At 37.1% G+C, this 16,714-nt stretch overlaps 1 protein-coding gene across 1 annotated transcript in view; it reads left to right on the top strand.

Moving 5' to 3' along the window:
- Positions 1-16,714, top strand: part of ANXA10 (annexin A10) — an 84,835-nt gene that overhangs the window by 51,889 nt on the left and 16,232 nt on the right. The gene's annotated exons all lie outside the window — the stretch shown is intronic.

Genomic DNA, 16,714 nt, shown 5'->3' with positions numbered 1-16,714 from the left:
TGCTTTAAAACAGGGAAGGGATTAGAAAGAGGAAATAGGCTGCACTAGAAATATATTCCACAAATTAAGTCAAGGTTTTGCTGTAATTGTCAGATATTTTTTTTAACTGAACCCATGAATCCATTTGTATAATAAACTCCCAAAGAGGAATCTCCCTCCACCAATGCAAATTTGCACATTTTCAACAATTTATGGTCTTGTCCAATGCTTAAAGTACTGCACCACATTGACTCTCTAAATTCTTGTCCACATCGTCCCTTATATCCTACACTGAAATGCCATCCAATGTGTTAGAGGCCTTCCTTTTTGTCTTTAACATCTCATGAGTACCAGGGAGGACTCATATTGCCCATTACCCCTAATTCTTTCTACTCACTTGTCCCTCCTTTTCTTTTTTTTTTAATATTCTGATTAATATTTAATGAATCATTACATTACATATATATTATATCATGTATGACTATATTATATTATATAATTAATTGTTATAATATTAGTGTTGTTATTGATATAATTCTACATTACATATACATTATTATACATAACATATTATACATGACTTCCCTGCATTCTCCATCCTGACCAAACTGTCCTCTCTGTTCCTTTCTGAGTCTGCCCAGGCGACCACTCCTCTCCTACTCCCCCACCCCCAGAAGATAGGTAGGTACTTCTTCCTCCTGACCTCTGCCTCTTGGCATCCCCTACCAAAGCATCAGGTCTCACCTTTCCTGGCTCCCACTCCCTAACTACCAGTACCTCCATCCTGTCTCAAGAATTATCCTGTATTTAATTTTTATAAGTTTTGTATAGAATATAAGCTCCTTGAGGTCAGGGAATGTTCATTTTTGTCTTCATATCTTCAGCTCCTAGCACATAATAGGTACTTAAAAAATACCTTGGTGCCTGAGTACCTTGACTTTCTCTACAAAATGAAAGAAAAGGTCATTTGTGGGCAGAGAGGATGTTGGGGAATTAGGAGTTTGAGAAGAAAGGATATTTGGAAGGGCTGCTATGGAGAGTTCAATCAGAAATGACTAAGGTTTGCTGAGTAGCAGCCCCATTAAATTTAAACAGCTTTTGGACTGAGTAGAGATGACCAACTTAGCCCTTGTCTAGCTAGGCTTGAGGTTTGTGGAAACCTGACTCCCTAAACATGGCACTGGGAATCTTGGGGTCTAGTCTAAACATCCTGTGTGAGGGGGTAGGGGAAAGATATGTGGAGCGTGTGCAAGCATGTTGACATCTGTATCTCAGTGGAGGAAACAGAGTATGGTGGAAAAGAGGTTTCTTTTGCTTTTTTTTTGTTTTTTGCTAAGCAATGGGGTTAAGTGACTTGCCCAGGGTCACACAGCTAGTGTGTGTTATATGTCTGAGGATGGATTTGAACTCAGGTCCTCCTGACTTCAGGGCCAGTGCTCTATCCACTGCACCACCTAGCTGCCCCCATTTCTTTTGCTTTTGCTTTTGCTTGATGGTTATTAGGTTTCTGACAAATATTTGAATAAACAAGAAGAATTAAAAGATAAAGTCATGAATAAAACTACAAGAAGCGCATCGATTTCAGAATCAGGATTGGAGTCCTGCTCCCTTAATAGTTGAGTGGGAGGAAATCATTCAACTTTTTGGCCATCACTTTCCTCATCCTTCCAATCTTCTTTTCTTTGGCTAAACAGCCCTGTTCTGGTTCCTTTGGTTTCTGCTCATATGGCGTGAATTCAACACCCTTCATAATCCTGGCTGCCTTCTTTTGGACTTTCACCAGTTTATCAAGGTCCTACCTGAGTGTGCTGCCCAGATCTGACCACAACACTTACTGGACAATGGTCTGATTGAGGCAGAATGAACTCCTGGTTCTTCTTCTTCTTTTTTTTTTAATTAAATTTAATTTTTTTTTGTTTTTTAATTTTCAACATTCACTTTTATAAGATTTTGAGTTATCTAAATTTTTTTTCTCTCCTCCCCCCCAAGGCAGCAAGCAATCTGATATAGGTAATACGCTTACAATCATATTAAATATATTTCCACATTGCTTGCTGTTGTTTGTCCTTTGTTCTCCTGAAGAGGACCATGACATCAGGGAGGTGATGCCATGACATACAAGCGAATTGGATTTAAGTGAGGGAGGGATGTGCAAAGGTACCAGCCTCACTTTCTCCTCCAGAGCCATCTGAGTCCAGATGTGGGCCAGATATGGATCAGGACAACTCCCTCCTCTTTTTCTAAGCATAGGATTGTAGAATCATAATCCTAGAGCTGTAAGGAAACTAAGAGGCCATTGGATCCAATCCCATAATTTTACAGATGAGAAAATCAAGGCCTGGAGAGATTAAGTGACTTGCTCAAGTCAAGGAAAGGAAGGATACTTTAAATGAAGTAAAATGGTAGACACTATCTATGATTCTTGGATTATACATATTTATCCACCAATTTCTTACCTATCTTTGGTAACATGTTGCATCTTACTTCTTGCAATTATGATCAATCTCTGCATTGCTCTTTTGATCACCTGCAGTCTTGCTATTGATCTGATGTGATTATTTTAAAGTTTACTTATGTTCTGAATCATAACACTAGGAAATGGATGATTCAGGACTCTAATCTCTATTTGCGACCTTAAATAGTTTCTTTCTAACTTCCTCACTTCTTCCATAGCAAGCTCAAGTTAATCTGTGAAATATCTGTGAAGTAATCTGTGAAAATAATAATCTATGAAATAGAGGATGAAAGTCTTTTTTTTTCTCTTACAAACAGGGAGTCAGAGATAGAAGAGGAATCAGCCATAAAAGCCATAGTAGAAGCTATATAATTGTGGTGGAAGGAGAACTGGGAAACAGTACTGTCATATAAACCAAGAGAAGAGAGGTTATCAAGGAACAGAGTAGTCAATAGTGTCAAATGTCCTAGAGAGGACAAGGAGTATTAGCATTGAGAAAAAAAAAAGAAGAGTCAATATGGAGAAGTGGAAAAGGTACTAGATTTTATTTCAGTGAATATGGGCTTTAATCCCCACTTTTATTTGCTATAGATTTACAATTATATTATAAACTCATTATATACTAATGTATTTATCATACATACAAATAACTATATATTATATACTAATTATATTACATATGACTACATAATATAATTAGCATATTATATATAGCTCAATGCTAATATATGATATAATTAATATGTAACTAGTTATTTCTATATTAATTAGTATATCAATAATGACTATATTAGTTACACTTATAATTATATTGGCTATAGTCATAGTCAAATTACTAACTATGTGACCTTAGGCAACTCACTTTACTCTCATAGGCCTTGGTTTCTTTATTTATAAAATGGGAGAGGGGAGTTGAATTAGATGATCTTTAAATCTCCATCCAACTCTAAACACTACAGTCCTATGTGATTTGCTGACTATTTGAAAATGCAGCTTCAGTGGACTAATAGGGTGCAAATTAGGCTACAAAAAATTGAAGAGTAGTAGAGGATGATTAAGAAGAGTCACTCAGTCTGCTAAAAATTTGGCAATGAAAGAAAGAGATGAGATAGCAATTTGACAGAGATAGCAGATTACAGGGAGGGTCCTTGAAGTTTTTGTTCTTTGTTTTTGTTTTAGATTCAGGATAGAGGAAACTTGAAAGTGTTTGATATCAGAGCAGAAAGAGGCAATGAATTAGATTTGACTAAACATTCAGGAGAGAGTGGGATTGGTTAAGCAAAGTCACAGAGGCAACAGAAAGTAATAGCATAGAAGATTTAGGGGAAGGATTTGCCTTTGGCAATATCTGCCCTTTCCCCTACAATGAAAGTGAAGGAGAGATTGAATGAATAGGAAACTTCAAAGCATGTAGGTGGAGTTAAATGAAACCCTGCTGTTAGGCATCTTCAAGTTTCTTAAGAAAATAGGGTGTGAGATTATCCACTGGTAGCATTACAGGTGGAATGGAGAGAGAGGTTTAATGAGCATAGGATAACTTCCCTAGAGGAGGCAATAGGGTGTCATTAAGAGATTATTAAATATATTACCATGCAACAGTGAAAACCTAATTGAGTTTAAATAAAATAAATTTGTAGCAGACACCAATCAAAAAGATTTCATGACTTTTTCTAGCAGCACTCGGCTGAGCAAGAGTAGAAATGGAGAAAAAAGATGCTGGAGTTACTCAACAAGATTGGGGCAGAAACAGTGGAAGGTCAAAGCACAGGACTGAAAGGCAGAATCCAAAGTACTGTTGAAATTACTTTCTTAGGAGTAGAAGAGAGGTACAGGACTAAGTAGAAGGCAAATGAAGCTAGAATAGGAATAATGGATTAAAGGAAATTGCAAAGGTCACAGGACCAAAAGTGATGAGAACAAAAAACAAAAGTTAAGTTCAGTAGGAATAGACATGGGCAAAAAGCGGTAAGGTCAGATGATTGTACTTGGGAGTGAAATTCAAAGGTAAAGATATTAGAGTTAGAATAGTAGTGAGTGGAAGGGTCAAAGGCATGACATCCTCCTACCCCACTGAAGTAACAGTATAGTGAAATAAGCACTTTTCCTGAAGGTTGAAAATTAAGGTTTATTTCTGCTTCTGAAAATTACTACTTGTATGATCTCAGTCAAGTCATTCAACTCAATTTTGTCACCTGCATACTTGAATAGATAGCTTCTGAGGTTCCTCTAGAATCTTATTATTAATACATTCATGACCAAGATATAACAAAATCCTGATGTACCCTGTGAATGACCAATTTTCTCATTAAACAAATACCTTTGTGCATGATAATTGTTTGAAAACTAGAAATCCAGAAATGGTGACTCCATTAAGCATAATATTCAGTGTTGAGGTGGTATATTTCCCAGCCATTCTGTGTAAATGGTGGTGGGGAGGGGCGTAGGGCAGTTAATTGGATGTTATTTTCTCTTGGCTTTAAGGTGGAAAATTAAATCCCTTTAGTTATAAATAATATTTCTAGGGCCAACTGGAAAAGATTTTTAATTTTTTACCTCAAATTCTATTTTTACTCTCTCCCTGCATCAACTAAATTTCCTTTATATCTCAAAAAAATTAAGTGAAAAAATTGTATTTTTGCATAGGAGAGAAAGATCAAACAGGGTTATTTTCACTCTCATTGAGGCTGATTTATGTGTTGAGAAAAGAGTGAGTCAGCAGTAACTTGGAATGGGAAAGGGGATAAAACAATAAATTATTTCTCTTGGAATAGCCTATTACAAACTTAAAGCAGATTGTTATCCTTCCATTTTCCATTTTTCTCATTTGGCAGAGACTCCCATTTGGACACTCACAGATAGTTCAGTGCAGGTCCCTCTGATTTACGGATGCTGTGACTTAAAAACTTCATGCTTTACTTGACACAAATTCTGGAGAATACTATTAAGGTGGGAATTAGCATATTTGCTAGACAGGACAAGCAAACTAATTATTCTAACACTTTCCAAGTAATGTCGACTTTTAATTCTTTCTTTCATTTTTATGGCAAAGTAATTGTTAACCAAAGATAAACAACCTTTAAAAATATACCACTGAGGTAACCAATTATTAAATGCCTCATGTGATTGAGGAGGGCCTAGTGATTGGGCTGATTGAAATCTTTCAAGCACCATTGATGTCGGAAAGAAAAAAAATTAACTATCAATATTTTAATGCAATGCTCCTAAATCAGATCTTGTTATTTATAGGCAAACTTATGATTTTTGGAACTGTATGGAAAGTTAGTGAAACACTTCATTCTATATCCTCTAAACAGTCCTCTGGTTTTGAATCCAGGAAGCTTAATTATTAAGGATATTAAAACCAATTTTTTAAAAGACAAAGGTAGATTTTTTAAAATTTATTTTATTTTGAATTTATGGAATAAAATAAGCAATTCCATGACAGTATAATTTTAAAAAATGATTGCATATGAAGCTGCATATCTATTATGTACAACTTGCTATTCCTCTCTACAAGTCCATACACCTAAGTGGTGCAATGGATTGAGCACTGGACCTGGAGTCAGGAAGACTTGAGTTCAAATCCAGACTCATTAACTGTGTGAGCCAGAGCAAATCATTTAATCTCCATTTGCTTCAACTTGCTCATCAGTAAAATGGGGATAACAATGGTACTTACCTCCCAAGATTGTTGAGACGATTATGACATATGTGCAGTGTTTTGCAAACTAAATAGCTAAATAATTGCCCGTTATTGTCATTATCATCATGTTTAACAATCTTTTATTTCCTCAACATTCAGTTAAATGTAATGTCCACTGATTGATAGATTATGAAATGTCTGCAATGGGAGAAATTAAATGTGATCTCTCCCAACTACATACTCTGAAAGTACCTGGGACCTGGACAAAAGAAATAAATTAAAATTTGAGTTTCACCTTTTTATATACTTCAGTCCTCAATGCATCCAGGATCCTATCAATGTGGTACTACCTTCACCCATTCTAATCACAGCCCATTAGTGCCTCCTCATCCCATGGGATCCTTACTTATATCTTTTCATAAGTGTTTCAAAAAGGCTCTGCCCAAAAAGTTGGAGGCATTTCTCTCATTCTTTAAATATTCCAGGGATTACAGTGAAGTACTTGGGCTGTCTAATGGCTATCCTTCACTTTTGCTATATGACCACCAGCTAATCTCTTCTTTTTCCCTGGTAAACCACATAGCAAGAAGAAAATGTGCCAGAGTGAAAAAGCCACCATCACTCCAAAGCCAGAAGATCTGGGTTCACAACCTACCATTGATGCTTGGTTACACGTATAACCTTGAGTCAAATCCCCAGGCTTCGGTTTCACTATCTATAAAATGAAAGAAATGGACTCAAGATCTGAAGACCTTTCCAGCTTAAATCTATAATCATATGTCCTATGTGAATTTCTAATTATTTCTTTACGATCACTTATTATTAAGCCACTAGATTTATTTTCCAGTGAAATTTGTATTTCTATAATATTCCCTATACAAGGTTTTCATATTTGGGTTTGTTTTTCATATTTTATTGTTATGTTGCTTTTCTAGTTTTGTTGTATTTAGATTCAGTTTAATTCAATCAAATTCTCCTAAGACAAGAGAAAGTCATTTAGTGAACTGGATGAGAACAAATAGAAATGGCTCCTTATTGCCCTTGCAAAACTAATTCAACTCTAATGGATGAACAGAAGTTTAAGGTCAGCAATTGATTGTTTTTTAAATCTCTGTATATTTGGGTGGATAGCATTTTTCTCAGAAGGAGGAGAGGAGGGATAGAAGGAAGGAAGGAAGGAAAGCAAGAGGGAGAGACAAAGAAGTAGAAGAAAAAAGAAGAGATTTTTTTAAAAATTACAATTCACAATTGACAAGTCTTTCCTTAGTACAAGAGCTGTTTTCCTACATTCAGTCGGGGTAAGCAATCTTACTTTCATTGGTGCTTCTTTTTTACCAATTAATGATTTCCCAAAACATTATATAGAATATTTAATGCATATGCCTTAGTAATGTCATCAACACTTCTGCCACTTAAACCTGTCATTTTTCCCCATTAATTGATGTCTGAAATCCTGCAGAATAAAATGTTTCTCCCTACATTAAGTTTTCCTCTAGTTTGAACACTGTATCTTTATTTTTTGTCACTTTCAACTATTATCATTATGTCTTCATTATAAGAATCCCCATTGTGAAGGTAGAGTAGTAAACCCTTTATTAAAAGGACATTGAAAGTGGTTTTACTTCATTTACTATCTGAATTTATAACATTCCTACCTAAAATGTAAAAACATGAATTGACTTACATATTACAAAAAGCCCATGTTACCCATGGTTGATTCATTCATTTGACAAACATTTTTGAATCCACTACTTTGTACAATGCACTCTGTGGGCCACTGTTGGGAGGGGTATGTGACTCTAAATGTGACATGATCCCTGTACTAGTTTGTGGGCTGAACTGGAACAAGCTCAGATCTCCTAATGTTTTCTCTACTATACTTAGCTTGTAACTAAGCTCTTTTCTAACCACCAAATTGAATCTCATTTATTTATGGTCAGGTGAACCATTTATCAAATTTCATTAATGTTCTGTGTGTGAGAAGTGAGGCAGAGTCCTTTAGATTTTAAATTCAGACTTTTTTTTTTCAATATGTAGCCAGCATTTGAGGTAATATGCATTATAAGAGGTAGATAGGGTGGGATTTAGGAGAATGAAAAAATCTGCTCTCTTCTCTCTATTCTTATTCATGCTGAGGTTTACCTTCTGTGGTCTCATGTATGATAGCTACATTAATATTTCTTGAACTGAAGAATGAAACCCCTGGTGAGCTGCAGAAGAGCTTCTAAGTGTTTTTCTGGTAGAGGTAATGGTATATACAAATTTCTCTCATTGTGTAGTTTGAGATTTTCTTTTATTAGTCACCTTGTATTATTGCTTGCCTCTCCATTGTTTTTGTATGTCAAAATTTAAGAAGAGCCCAATATGTATACATAGAAACTAAGTGGGTGCTTAATATTAACTACATGATCTGACACTAATGAGCTGAGACTCTTAACCCCTCTAAGTCTTATCAATCTCATCTGCAAAAGGAATGGAGAGGGAACCTTTGGGGCTGATTTTGGAGTGGTGAGGGTTGAGTTCATGGCACTGGGGTGAGGGGCAGGGAGTGGCAGGAGGGTGCAGAGTACTAATCTAAACTTCTCCAAGAAGAACAGAGTAACCAAGACATCATACCTCTGGAGTTTATACTGCAGGGGAATGTGACATTCATTTTAGCCTGGAAATAGCACAATACTGGACACTTAGGTGTTCTGGGATCTACTTTTATTCTGTGATATAAAGAAGAAGAGTCATGCCATAGCTTACCAAGGGTGAGTTGTGCCTCTCTTTTGGTTTTGACTCCACTTACGTGTGCTTGTTTAGAGTCTTCAGGGGTACCATCTGATGGCCCAGTGAGGCCCCATGCTAAAAACAAAACCTAGAATATCCATGGATATGGACAGTCCAGTTTAACGATTGACCTCTGCCCCTTTATATCTTCCTCTGGGTTGCTAGTTCAATGTCCTGGTTGTGTACCTCTACGTTAAGATTTTCTTTTCTTTTGATTGGTCATGGGCTCCCCTGTCTCATGGAACATAGCCTAGGCCTGCATGGCCAGGGGACAAAAAAAAAGGCCCTTTCAGAAATATTTCAGGAAAATTGCCAAGTAAGTAAAAACTTTATGAATATATTTCACTTAATATTTCATATTTCCTTTACTATGAATGGTGAATAGGAATCTCCCAAATGGAGATTATACTTTCACAAATATATCATATATGGCAACACTTTCTTGAGTTTCTCAGTAGAGTGAAATGTTTACACATACAAATGTTTATAGAACTCCTAAATGGGATTGCTTTCCTTTTTAAAAAATGTTAGAGATATCTTTCATTTTCTCATGAGTCAATTCCAGATTGGTGAATTGTTTCACTTCCCCTCACTCCCACCAAGTCTTCTCTTGCGATGATTTTTTTTAAAGCTAAGTGAAACTAAGCAACAGAAAGACTTTAACCAAGTCAGTCATCATATAAAGCACTCCACACCTTTGATTTGAGAGAGGTTTTTTGATTTTAAACAATTAAATCTTCCATGACTGGGAGATCTAACCATTCCCTTTGGGTCCTTAATCAGTCATTCCAATACAGGGAAACAATTTGCATTGTCCTTTAACAATAATCAATGAATACTACTACTACCACCACCACCACCACCACCACCATTACCACTACCACTACTATTAACAATAATGATAATAACTAACATTTACATAATGCTTAAAGATTTGCAAAGAGTTCTACAAACGTTATTTCATTTTATGCTACCTACAACCCCATGAGTTAGGTGTTATTATTTTCCCATTTTCCAGATGAGGAAACTTAAGTAGACAGGGATGTAAGTGACTAATCCAGGATCGCACAGTTAGTAAGAGTGTGAGGTTGGGTTTGAGCTTAGTTCTTCAATGAGAAAACTTCAGTGAGAAGTTACTTGTCTCCCAGGTTTTTTCAACAGTTATTTCCTTGTTCCTTATATAGGTCTTTAAGATTTAACTTGAAGTTTACTTCCAGCTCTGACATTCTATGTTTTAAGGTCTCTCCCAGTTCTGACATTCTGCATTCTAAAGTCTCCTCTTGACTCTTAAAATCTATATTCTAAGGATCCTGTCAGCTCTGATATCCTGTGTCTAAGATACCTTCTAGATCTAATGCTCTGTAGTATATGTTCTAGGAGCTCTCCTTCTCCCTTCTGCATACCTCTTGCATTTTATATTAATAGTAATAGTAGTAGTAGCAGTAGCAGTAGTAGTAAAAGTAGTCACATCGTGGTTGTCTTCATCATCATCATCACTGTCATCATTGTAATAATAGCTAACATTTATATAGCACTTACTATGTGCCAGGCACTGTGTAAGCACTTTATGGTTATTATCTCATTTGATACTTACAATAACCCTAGGAGTAGATGCTATTATTATCCCCTCATTTTGCAGATGAGGAAACTATATTCTAAGGTCCTTTCCAGCTCTAACAATTCACAAATCAATTCTGTTACTACTGTCATTTACCCTCTCCTCCTACACCTGCCTGTTATCATTTCCCTGCATGGACAAAGAGAAGACTCTTCTCTGGATCTTGTCATTTCAATCTCTTGCTAATTCTGTCATATTCTTTTCCTTGGTTATGGTGCAAATATGGATCACAAGGGCCATTGAAGCCCTAAAGGGTTCATGGAATGGAAACATTTACACATACCAGGAGATCAGTTCAAAATATAACATGGAGTAATGTTCTGAGACAAGGCAATGACCTTCCCGTATAGCACAACAGCACAGATTAGCATCTCTGGCAAATGAGCGCCTACTGGCAAGCAGTCTTATAATACTCCCTTACTTCTTCAATCAAGTCATATCTATAGGAGAATTAATTGTCTGTCAACTAATGAAAAATTAGCCATTTAGGGACTAATTAACCAACGTGTGCAAATCACATTGAAGATGAAAAATTCTATTAGAGGAAAGGAAGGCAGAAAGGAGCTAACAGACCACCTACCCCATCAGCTGGAGCTTCCAGCTCTTCTTTGCAAAAACACTTTCACAATCTTTATTCTGATACCTCTAGGGAAACTATTTCCATCACCCTTTAATAATCACCAGTAGGAAGTTTGATCTTTCCTGGGCATAACCTCATCAGTGTTTCCCTTTTCTGCTTCTCCTGCCCCCGACCCAACCTCTCTGCTTCTACACACTATTGTTGTGACATTAATATCAATTAAAGCATCACCTACTGCTGTTTTAGGCTGACCACATTGATCATTCAGTCTGTCCTTTGCTTCTGTGGAACCAGTCCAATGACACACAGCTCATATTAAATATTTTCTCATAAGTCAGCCTCTGGATTCTACTGATCTGCAGGATGCCCATATTAGTTCTGGCAGTTACATAGGTATAATGTTAAGAAAAAAAGAAGAGAGAAACATGTCTCTTCAAAGACTGGTACTTGGCTTAAAATAAGTTTCATTTACAAAGAATCCTAGAGAACCCTGTTAAAGGGCCAGTAAACCTTAATATAATATATAACAGTGCTTTGACAAACCAATATGATGAGGAATAAAATATTCAAGTCATTCTCCATCTTTATCTAGCCAATAGACCAATTAGACAACATCCTATTGGGTGATAATAGCATTTATTTAGCAGTTTAAGGCTTACTAAGTGCACATAATCTTCATATCCACTCTGTGAGGTAAGTACTGTGGCTATTATTTCATTTTTTGTTTTTTGTTTTTTTAATTTTTTAAATTTTTTTAGTTTTTGGAAGGGAAGTAAATCTTTAACCAAAGATATATTTACTATGAGTCAGATCAACAACCTACCTGTAACTTAGAGTCTTAACTTCCTGAAGCACTAAATTGATAGGATTATAGATCTAGAAGAGACCTCTGAGGTCATCTAGTCCAACCCTTTCATTTTTCAGAAAAGGAAACTGAGGCCCAGTAAGTGTGACTGGTTCACTCAGGTAGCAAACCTGACTCATGTATGCCAGTGAAAATATAAATGGAGAGGGAGCCACGATGGTAGAGTAAAAGCAGTGACTTGCTTGAGCTCTCCCCCAAACCCCTCCAAATACCTATAAAAAATAGCTCTAAACAAATTCTAAAGCAGCAGAACCCAGAAAAAGACAGAGTGAAACAAATTTCCAGTCAAAGACAGCCTGGATGGTTGATCAGAAAGGTATATCACACCAAGAGGGGAGAGGAGCACAGTTCGGCATGGGCGCACAGGCCACAGCAAACTGGGAGCAGGCCTCAGAGGACTGAATCACGGGCAGTTGTAGTGGTTTCCAGACTTCTCAACCCATGAACGCCAAAGACAACTTAGAAGGTCAGTGGGAAAAGTCTGTTTCTGCAGTGGTGAGAGAGAAGTATGGTGAGGTTCCAGCCCCATTCCCTGAGTTTGGCCCCGGGGCAGTGGCTCCTCCTGAGCTTCTGGCCCACAGACTGAGGGGGATTCAAGTGGCTGATCAGAAGGTGATTGCAAGGATCTTTCTGCTGATGCAGGATTCTCTTGCTTTGCCCGTGCTTGGATCTGGGTCACAGTTCTGGGTGGTGGTACTGGGGCAAGGAGGAGCACTGGCATGGTGGAGCTTGTAGTGGCTGTGGAGAGGAAATTCTCACAGTTCCAAGACAGAAAAGAGTGCTTGTGGTCACTCGTAGACCAGAGCACAGGCCAGGAAAGGAGTAAACACCTTGCCCTTGATCATACCACCTTGGAAGAACTGAAAATTTACAGGTCCCTAGAAGTATCTCTGAAAACAGCTGCACAAAACCCCTGAAGCTTGGGACAGTACATTCTCCACACTGGAAACAGACCCCTACCTTAACAAAAAGTTTATAACTCAAGTAATTGGCCAGGATCATGAGCAAGCAGCACAAAAAGAGTCAGACTATATTATCTTACTTTGATGACAAAGAAGATCAAAACATACAACCAGAAGAAGACTATGAAGTCAAAGTTCCTACATCTAAAGACTCCAAGAAAAATATGAATTGGTCCCAGGTCATGGAAGAACTCAAAAAGGATTTTGAGAAGCAAGTAAGAGTAGTAGAGGAAAAACTGAGAGTGATGCTAAAGGAGACCCAAAAAAATACTGAAGAAAATAACACCTTAAAAAAATAGGCTTACCCAAATGGCAAATGAGGTCCAAAAAGCCAATGAGGAGAAGAATGCCCTAAAAAGCAAAGTTGGCCAAATGGAAAAGGAAGTCCAAAAGCTTACTGAAGAAAATACTTCCTTAAAAATTAGAATGGAGAAATTGGAAGCTAGTGACAATTTGAGAAATCAAGTCACTGTAACACTAATCCAAAAGAATGAAAAAATAGAAGAAAATGTGAAATATCTCACTGGAAAAACAACTGACCTGGAAAATAGATCCAGGAGAGAGAACTTAAAAATTATTGGACTATCTGAAAGCCATGATCAGAAAAAGAATCTAGACATCATCTTTCAAGAAATTATCAGGAAAACTGCCCTGATATTTTAGAACCAGAGGGCAAAATAGAAATCGAAAGAATCCACTGATCACCTCTAGAAAGAGATTCCCAAAAGAAAACTCCTAGGAATATTGTAGCCAAATTCCAGAATTCCCAGGTCAAAGAGAAAATATTGCAAGCAACCAGAAAGAAATAATTCAAGTATTGTGGAAACACAATCAGGATAACACAAGATTTAGCAGTTTCTACATTAAGGGTCCAGAGAACATGGAGTGTGATATTCTGGAGGAGATAGGACTACAACCAAGAATCACCTACCCAGCCAAACTGAGTATCATCCTTCTGAGCAAAAAATGGTCATTCAATGAAATAGGAGGCTTTCAAGCATTCCTGAGGAAAAGACCAGAGCTGAATATAAAATTTGACTTTCAAATACAAGACTCAAGTGAAACATGGAAGAGGTAAACAGGAAAGAGAAATCATAAGAGACTTATTAAGGTTGAACTGTTTACATTTCTGCAGGGAAAGATGATATTCGTAACTTGTGAGTCCTTTGTCAGTATTAGGGTAGTGGGTAGGAAAAATTATATGTATGTATAGATAGATAGATAGATAGATAGATAGATAGATAGATAGATAGATAGATAGATAGATAGATAGAGGGCACAGGGTGAGTTGAAGATGAAGGGGTGATATCTGGAAAATAAAATTAAGGGGTGAGAGAGGATTATACTGGGAGAGGGAGAAAGGGAGAAGTAGAATGGGGTAAATTATCTCTCATGAAACAGACAAGAAAAGGCTTTTACAGTGGAAGGGAGATGGAGGAAGGTGAGAGGGAATGAGTGGATCTTATTCTCATAGGATTTGGCTTAAGGAGGGAATAACATACACAATGGGGTATGGAAATCTATTTTACCCTACAGGAAAATAAGGGGAGAAGGGGACAAGAGAACAGGGGATTGATAGAGGGGAGGGCAGATTGGGGGAGGGGATAATCAAAAGCAAACACTTCTAAGGAGGGAAAGGGTCAAAAGAGAGAATAGAATAAATGGGGGGATAGGAGAGGATGAAGGGAAATATACTTAGTTTTTCACAACATGACTACCAAGGAAGTGTTTTGCATGACTACACATTTATAACCTGTACCAAGATGCTTGCCTTTTCAATGCGGGTGGGAGGGGAGGGAGGAAGGGAGAAAATTTGTAACCCAAAGTTTTAAAAACACATGTTAAAAAAAATATGAATGCATTTTCCACACTTTCAACCTTTAAGATACAGGTACTGTTTCTTACCTATGTTTTATGTCCCTCCTAGTGGCTAGCACAGTGCTCTGCACATATAATAAATGCCAAAATAAATTCCTCTACTTGTGCCCTTGATTCCATCCCCTCCTATCTCCTTAAGGAGCTTTCTCCATCAATCATTCTCCTCTCTACCCTCAATCTCTCTTTCCTATATCTTTTCCTGGCACATATAAATTTGAGACTATTAGATGACTGTAAATGGGGACTACTACATTGGGCACTCAAGACCTGTAGTAGGAGAAGCGCAGTCTCTGAGAGTTATCTCTAGAACCCTGAGAGTAATTATAGCTGCCCTCTGGGAATCTAACCTATCAATTCAAGCAAAAGTTGGAGAATACTTCTATTTCTTCTTCTTCTGCTGCTGCTGCTTCCTTCATCACTTGTGGTCCCTCTCTCCACTTGGGGTGCCATATCCTTATAAGTGTGTGCTCTGTCCATAGGAATTTGGGGGCTAGATTTTTTTTTTAATTTCAATTAATTATTTATTTTTATTTAGTTAGTTTTATTATTTTTTTTTTAAAGCTGGAATCATTTATTTTTTGTCCTGCACAGTTTTCCTGTATTTCTTTAAATATAGCTCTAGAAAAAAAAAAACAGGCTTTTAAAAAGCCCATTGTGTTTTGAATGGACCTACTTGACTAGGCCTTCAAACCCAAATCACTCTGGCTTTTATAGAATAGCCAATAATAGCCCCCAGCCCAAGCCTCTGTGGCTCATTTTTTTAAATTTTAATGAGTATAAATAGCAATTGTTTCATGTTCTGGCCAGAAACTGTGAGGGTTTTCCATTTTCAGACTGATATTTTTGTGATGGTAAATTAGGCCATCTTTTGTCTCAATTCTTATTTATTTATTTACTTAATTATTTTTGCTTTTGATAGGCAATTGGGGTTAAGTGACTTGCCCAAGGTCACACAGCTAGTACATATGTCTGAGACCGGATTTGAACTCAGGTCCTCCTGACTTCAAAGCTGGAGCTCTATCCAGTGCACCATGTAGCTGCCCCCCTCAATTCTTATTTAACCCTTAGTCATTGAATGAGTGTTGCCTCAGACAAATTGAGGCCTGGGAAAGACCTTAATTTAGAAAAGACAAGGTCACCCACTGCATCCTAGGCCATCACCAGTCATCTTGACTTTTGTCTTGCCACTAAACTATGATGACTCTGGAGGAGAGAGTGAGGCTGATGACTTTAGGCAGGTTCTACCTCACTTAAATCCAATTCACAGGCAAGTCAAAACTTCAAACCTTATGATATCATTGGTTCACTTTGAGAAGGAAGGATGAATAACAATAAATATGTTCAGCTCCCCTCTTTCCTTGAAAAACCACCCCTTGGTCCTGCCAGTACCTTAAGCTATTATCCTCTACCTTACCCCAGCCTCTTCCCTATTAAATTCTTAATTCCAGAAATAACTCATTGTCTCTACTTTGTCATAACCCACTTACTTGTCAAGCCATTTCATTCTGGCCTCAAAATCCACCCTTTTATTATAACTACCACCTCTTAATATTTAATCCAATGATTTTTTCTCAGTCCTCATTCTCATAGAGCTTTTGGTAGCATTTGACACTCACAAAGCATTGGATATACATATTCTTTTCCCTTGACTTCCACAAGCAGAGATGATTCAATTCAGCAAGAAGCATTTTTCTAGCATCTATATGTCAGACACTATGCTAGGTTCTGGTTCTAAAAATGAAAACAAAATAGTAGCTGCTCTTAAAAAAGCTGAGGCAGAAGTAAAGGAATAATACAAATATAGATAAATCAACATAAAATATATTCAAAATAAATAATAGATAGTTGGAGGGGGATGGAAAGGAGAACACTAGCAACTGGGAAAATCAGGAAAGTTGGCACTTGAGCTGAGCATTAGCATGACCTAAAAGTTCCAAGAGATGGGAATGAGGAATAAGAAGA

Source organism: Vombatus ursinus, unplaced genomic scaffold (assembly GCF_900497805.2).
Source record: "Vombatus ursinus unplaced genomic scaffold, bare-nosed wombat genome assembly UNPS02014784.1, whole genome shotgun sequence".
Classification (NCBI taxonomy): domain Eukaryota; kingdom Metazoa; phylum Chordata; class Mammalia; order Diprotodontia; family Vombatidae; genus Vombatus; species Vombatus ursinus.
The sequence above is the reverse complement of the archived record's forward strand: the minus strand, read 5'-3'. Positions and strand labels throughout refer to the sequence as shown.